At 38.4% G+C, this 7,240-nt stretch overlaps 1 pseudogene; it reads right to left on the bottom strand.

The window, feature by feature from the left end:
* Positions 1-518: 518 nt before the first annotated feature.
* On the bottom strand, positions 519-4,432 carry LOC103772511 (annotated as a pseudogene).
* Between the last annotated feature and the right edge of the window lie 2,808 nt (positions 4,433-7,240).

The raw sequence follows: 7,240 nt of genomic DNA, 5'->3' as shown, positions 1-7,240 counted from the left end.
GCTCAAAATCTCAACACTAATTGCTGCAGAGTTTGTGTTTTTCCCCAGAATTTGCCTGTTTAAACACTGACTGAACTTACCCCTATTTATCTTGTGTTAGCTCACAACTGAAAACTGCTTTGAGCCTGCAGCCATGCCATTAAATCACATCAAGAGCTCATCTTCAAAGGTGGTAAACTGGTATCTGTCCTCACCAAAAACTGTTTTAACACCAACTAGACCAACAATGCTGCCTCAAAAGGATCAACATAACGACCCATCATCAAGACAGCTCTGCACAAACAGGATGAACAACAATCTTTCAATACTTGTTTTATCATCGGCGTTTCCAAAAAACTTTTCACACAAAGGAGAATTCCTTATCATTTGCCTATAATCTCTCTGGGTGAGTGATTAACTATTAAACAGGAAAAGAAGACTCCTGTAAAGAAATACAACCTTCATTTCATTAGGGTTCCACAAAGCATTTGTTTTTGCATCCATTGCTACTAAAAAAAAAACCCCAAAACTATTTTCATCTATCTTTGAATGGGTTTTAGGTAAAGATCTCTTTCCTGCCAGGTGTATAGTTTGGTTCCACGATTCAAACTTTGTGTTCAGTGGAAAAAATACCAGAGAAGACTCACCCAAAGGCACAGAAATGTCCATTATCAGATGTGGGGACCACACTGGAAATACACATCATCAGAGGGTCTTTGGGTTCACAGTTTTTGACACCTGGAATAAAATGTGTATCTGCATCAGACACTTTTTCTGTGAGGCTTCAGAATTTACAACTATATACCTATGATTCCCAAAATTCAGTGAACATTATTAGCAGTTCCTCTCTTTTGCAGTTAATAAAGGACAAATGAGTGTGGACAGACAGTGGTAGCTATAAAAGGCTCTTTGTTAAGATCATGGATCTTCACCACTGTTGTTTCTTCCAACACTGAGACCTCTGTTAGTACTTTTTCCCTTCTTGCCCAAGCTTCCTTCTTCTGGTAGAATCTTCATGGTATTGCTAAAATCTCTACTAATATGACCAAGCCCCAGGAAAAATTTTGAGTAGGGGGATTTAAAGATCCCCTGTAATCAATTACAATCCAGAAGTAAAAACTTCTGGCCTCTAACCAGAAGTCTTGTTCTGGTTTTGCAAGGAAGAGGTAATTTATTAGAGGATTAAAGACATGCCATCACAGGTAAGCTTCTCCTCTGCTCATACTGGACTTGAAAGTTACTTGAAATGATGTATTTATTTCAGCATTTGTGGTTTTCTGAGGGAACTGACAAAGCCATGCAAATCCAAAAAAATGCAGAGCCTCTTGAAAATATTCAAGCTGATGATTATCTTACAAATTAATTCTTCAAAAATTAACTCCTTCCTATCACTGTCATAAAACACAACATGGTTTCACACATATCAGCATCCAGCATAGAAGGACATAAAGCATTTTTTATGTGTAGGATCTCAACTCTTTTCCTTTGCTTTCTTATTTTTTGTGACATCCTGCTCAACATTATCCCAGACTAGTAATTATCATTAAGAGACAGAAACTTGATCCAAATCTATTTTAGGTAGTTTTACTCCCCTGTGCACTAAGGGTGCTCTATTTTTGACAGTCCCCATAATCTGGGTTGTATTTTTTTTACCCATGGCAGCTTCATCTTCAGGTGGCCTCTCCTAAAGAAGTTCACAGTGTTATTTTTGTGCAGTTCCAGGGGATGGTAGGTGAGCAGTGACCATGTGAAGCAAGGCATCTCCAGCAGGCAGACAGCCACGCATCACGGCCTAGGGAACCAAAATTCACACTGTAATTAAAACTTGTTTCAAAAAACCTAATAACTGATCCCCAAATAAACCATTTCAATAGCATGTGGAACCCTACGTGTATGAGTGCAATGTAAAAAGTCATGACAGCCATGCAAAATTTCCCTGTGACTGCTTAAATCTTGTTAATGACTATGAGTAAAATGCTAACCTAGAACAAGCAATTTGAACCTAACTGTATGTTTGAATTACTGAAAACCAGCAATTTTCCTTGGGCTGTTGTCCTGAGTTTCAACAGAAAGGTTTGGATTCTTGGATTATACTAAATCTAATAGCTGAAATAAAACATGAGTGTCCTCGAATATACTGGAATCTGTGAGAGCCATCCAGAAACCACGTTCCTGATCACACAGCCACAGCACATGTGCAGCAACAGACACTCTGAATTAGAACTGCCTTTACACCTTGAGAAGAGGGAGGGAGGGATGCAGTGTTGGTGGGCTTTTAATGTATGAAATAAAAATTCTCTCCCTTTTCTTAAACTAAAATAAACCCCAGACCTTTTCTTTAAATCCCCCTAGTCAAAATTTTTTCCTGGGGCTTGGTCATATTAGTAGAGATTTTAGCAATACCATGAAACACACTTCAGTGCTGTAATCTTTCCAGCAAATTTAGTGCAATACCTTACCAAGCACCTTACTTCAAATCACAACATTCCTGATGAACAAACTGATCACTGACCAGATTGTAAAAAAGTCAATTAGTTAAGTTTCTGTGGATTTCAGAATGACCTGAAAGACTTCTCATTATACAGCTCAAGGGTGAGAAATGCTACCATGCTGGCAACTCTAACGAAGTAGAAAGCCCAAGTCACCTTAGGAAGGGGTTTTCCCCCCCTTGGTCTTGATCTTCAGTGTCTAGCTGGATATCAGGTTTCTCTCTCAGTTTGGCTGTCTCTTCCCTCTTAAAATCTGCAATGGCATCAACAACCTGAAATGAGTTTACAGCAACTGGAATGAGAAATATAACAGAGACAGGCCCTGGTTACCATTTATCTTAAACATGTTCCATGTCTGAAAACCCTCTGTTTTCTTTGTTCTGTGCTTCTGTTTGAGAAACTATTCACAAAGATCACACAGCTCAAGACTCAAATTACATCAAATGTTTATAATTCCAAAGGAGATTCCAAATTTTATATCAAGAAAGGCTGACGCACAAATCTTTAATGACACCCAGAATAAGTTATTTAAGTGAAAAGACCATTCAGATTTGCTGCCTTCTACTTCTGTCCTGTCTTTTGCATATTTCTTATACTACAGAATTTTTCTAGTCTCTGAAAAGTTTCAGAACTACTTTATAAGAGGGATGGCTCTTCTAAGAGCTAACCTGCTAAACTAAAAGAAGTCTCCCCTTACACCCTTTCAATCAAACCAAGACAAAGTATTGCTGTACCCTAAAGACAGGATCCAGAACTGGCTGGTAAAATGTCCTTGGCAACCTCTTTCCACCTGGGCTAGTGGCTGATCTTCTGAATTTTCCAGTTGCTGGATCAAAATATCTAAAGATGCTTATTATTACTCACCCAGTTTGAACCTGAGGACTGTTCACTTTTCCAGCACATGTACCCTGAATTATTGTTAAAGGAAAACTCTGTTAAGTTTCACATTTAAACAGAGATTAAAATAGTAGGAGAGTGGCTAATCCTTATTGGAAGGTAGCAATAGGTTGTTAGATGTTTGGACAGGCCAAGGATGGCTTTCTATTTGTTTAGGCTTTTGAGGATTTTTTTACCACACTTGAAAACACTGACTTCAACATGCATTTTGGGGCTTTCACAGAGAACTGTAAGCAAATTTGTTGCCAAGAATTCTCTTACTCCATCCTGTTATCTCTACCAAGGCTTCAAAAGACAGTTAAAGTCATTTAAATGCCACACAAGATAAATCTTGGAGTACCCTATGAGCTAAATGAGTCAAGGTAGGTTAATTTATTATAAGGCATCAGAATACAAGCAAGTATATTGAGCTTTCAAAAATGCCTAGAGCTTTAATTAACAGCAATTTATGTACACAACTAATAGGAATTAACTCTGTCATTTGTAAGATACAATGTAAGGTTCATTAAATTCACAGAAATACTCACTGGTATCAAAGGACTGGATTTTGTCCATAACCTTGTGTTGTGTATTAACTTTGCCCATGCAGATCAATAGAAACATTTATGTTCTCAAGTTCTGAGAGTGAACTTTCCCCCTGTGCTCTTACAGAGCAGGTTATCAGAACTCACCACCAAAGGCACATACAGCATTTCTGCAATTGCCTTTCTCAGATACATAAATATAACTGTTGTAAGAGTTACAACCATGTCTCTTAATTAGCCTTCCAGGCTGCCTGTCAAAGGCTGGCATGACAGAAGCACAAACTCAGCATGCATCACTGATCTCCTCAGAGTGTCACTGTGGTATCTGAGCACGTCCCTACACCCATTCTGTCCAAACTGGGTTACTTACTTATCACCCCAGAGCTTCCTCATCACATCTTCCACTTTCTGTCAATGCTCAGCTGCAGGAATTGTGCTTTTTCACCTTTGGCAGCAAATCTGGTTGCACACATCTCAGCAAACTGCTTCAGAGTAAATGCCCATAGCCATGCAGATCAGAGCCAAACCCAACAGTACTGACAACTCATCAGTCCCTAAAGGGGGGGAAAAAAGGAGAGGCACTTCACAAAACACTGATTTGGAATGTAAGAATTCCTTCCAGTGACAGGTAGGATCAGTAAAGATGCCAAATATTTTCTGAAACGGAACAATTAAATCAGTCCACTAAAATGAGTTTATTGAATATTATTTTGAAACAAGAACCTTTCATTGTCCCACACAGTTGAACTATTTATAATGATCACTAAAATAAAAACTTCAGAAATATATTTGTAAAGTGCTAAGTAGGATTTGGGGGATTATGACTTTGTAAAGAATATTAACTGAACTGTTGGTGAACTTTCTTTGGAAATGAAAATATAGGTGGGCTCATTTCTGCCACACAGATAAAACGGGTCTGACTTAAGAATAGCTGAGATCCATGGAATAAAAGAATGAGGTTATAATCCTAGCTGAAAGTCTTTTGTTCCCTTAACAAGATTAAGCTGCAGTCAGTTTTAGCCATAAAACAAGCTAGAACAGGAAAATCATATTTAAACAAAGGGGAACTGGGTCTGAAAACTCTGGTGAGTAGGTCTGTCTTGCAGCTGTTTGATGAAAAAAATAATATCCAAAGCAGCCTGATTCTGGCAATTCCTTACTCTAATAACTACAGTTGACTTTTCTGTCTTTATTCTACAATTTTCATCTGCAATACAGGAAATACTATTTGCTTTTCTAGTCTCAAATCATTCTTCCAGAGACATCCAGCATCTTATAATATGATTTCTGGTTGTATAACATAGACCTACATCTTCAGATCAAAAAAGAGCAAATTAAATGTCTTATCAGTCAGGAACAGCAGAAAGGCCATGTTTCTTGTCATGTACATGACATCAGCAGCAAAGTCAGGCACAGAAAGCTAATATTCTTGCTTCTGGTCTTTTGCCTTAAATTTCAAACCACCCTTCAGCAGTTTGCCCCAGGCAAATGTCTGACATTTCATGTCTGAATGAAACTGAGCAACTGGCTAGAGGTTACAAATTTTATTAGTGAGAAAGTATCACTTAGAGGATGATTCTCCTTTGTGAACTCTCTCCTCTCTCCTAATGACTTCTGCTCCCCAGTTGGTTGGTCAGAAATAATATCTTCCCCCCAAAAGGCATGAAATGGGGGGCGTGGAAGAAATCATATGTAAACCTGAACCACCTCCACACCATTTAATGAAGGCCAAGTCATTGTCTGACAGTTCATAATTTAATAATGTTTCATAATTTAATAATGTTTCATACTTTGCTGATTTAAAATTTACATTCGTCAGGCAATTGTGCCTGCTCTACTGCAGTGCCAATATTTATTGATATGATTAAAGAAAAAAAAAACCCAAAGACTTCAATATTTAAATTTCTGAAGTTCTTAGGATCTAAAATTCTGGCTTGGGATGTAATTAATTTTTATTCTTCAAAATCAGCTCCTTAAGATAGTAGTCAAAGCATAATATCACTGCCAGACATCTGTAGACTGATTTGAAGCAGGACTCTACAACTTTTTACCTTTGCAGTTGCAGATATCAAAGAGAGGTAACAAAACTCTGTGGTTTGGTGGAACAGGATGTTAGTCTGTGAGCAAGCCAGTAAAAATGAAGGTCACTAGTAAGAGACTTTCTGAAAACATCTTTGCCCACAGTGAGAAGCAGGTAATGGTCTCTAGGTATCACTTAAACTCCATTCCAGTGTTGCCCAGATGGAAGACTGAACTTCTGTTCTGTAATGCACAGCCTGAGTCACAGCTCAACTTCAAAAAGATTTGACAAGATGCAAGGCTTTGAGCAAACCATTTTTATGCTTTCAGCTTAAAAAGTAAAAGAAAAAAAGAGAAAGACACACACAAATCCTTACGTAGACTCAATTGTGATACATCTTTCTTGCTCATCTTTCCACGTGTCTGTGAATCATGTTCCTCTGGCTGAAGCAATGCTGGCTGCTTCACACACCAAAGAGGCTGTCAAGGTTGATTCATCATGATGAACATGGTCAATCACAGATGTATTCCTTATACTGGACTTCTTGTCTGTGATTGCTCAGATCTGGTCTACTGTGAAATTCACCTGCATGGGGGAGAAAAAAAAAGTTAAAAAAAAAAAAAGAAAAGGAAGCAATAGCAGTCTTTTTTTTTAAAAGTATACAAATGTAGGTGTGAAACTTTAATCTTTCACTATTTGTTATTTGATTTGCAATATTAAAACGTTATGAAGTTGTTCATACCTTTAAGATTAATATTATAAGTATTTTTGGCATGTTTTTGTACACGCAATAAGTGGTGGCTTAACTTAAAATACAGCTCAGATTCTGTATCCCAAAATGTCAACTACCACAAAAATGGAGAAACCACGTGTGGAGAGAGAACAGCTCATCCCTGCCAAATGTTCCAGGAGGGTTAGCACACACAACTGCAAGCAGCAGCAGTCCTCAGAGCTGCCACACACGTCCTTCTCCTCTCCTCCCACCACTGCCCTTTGCTTGGCCAAGTCTTCCTCCCACATCTGCTCTCCCTCTCCCAGGGCTTTTCAGGTGAGTTGCTCTTCCTGGGTCTTCTCCTTCTGCAGCCAACAGACCAGCTTTAGGAGTCAGTGGTCCAGCTCAATCAAAAACCTCTTGAAAGACCTTAATGAGCCAAGTGCAAAATTTTTAAAGCCCCTCTCACAAAAGATATCCCAGAAATAAATGTTTCTTATTTCCATAATTCTTCTACCTCTTGCTAAGAACAATTCCCATCCTTCAATCTGCAGAAAAACCAAACAAAAAAACCCCCAAACCAAACCCAAAACGTCTGCTCCTCAGAAGCCCTGTTAAT

Source organism: Merops nubicus, unplaced genomic scaffold, assembly GCF_000691845.1.
Source record: "Merops nubicus isolate BGI_N331 unplaced genomic scaffold, ASM69184v1 scaffold47564, whole genome shotgun sequence".
NCBI lineage: Eukaryota > Metazoa > Chordata > Aves > Coraciiformes > Meropidae > Merops > Merops nubicus.
Note: the sequence above shows the minus strand (reverse complement) of the source record. Positions and strands in the feature narration are given on the sequence as shown.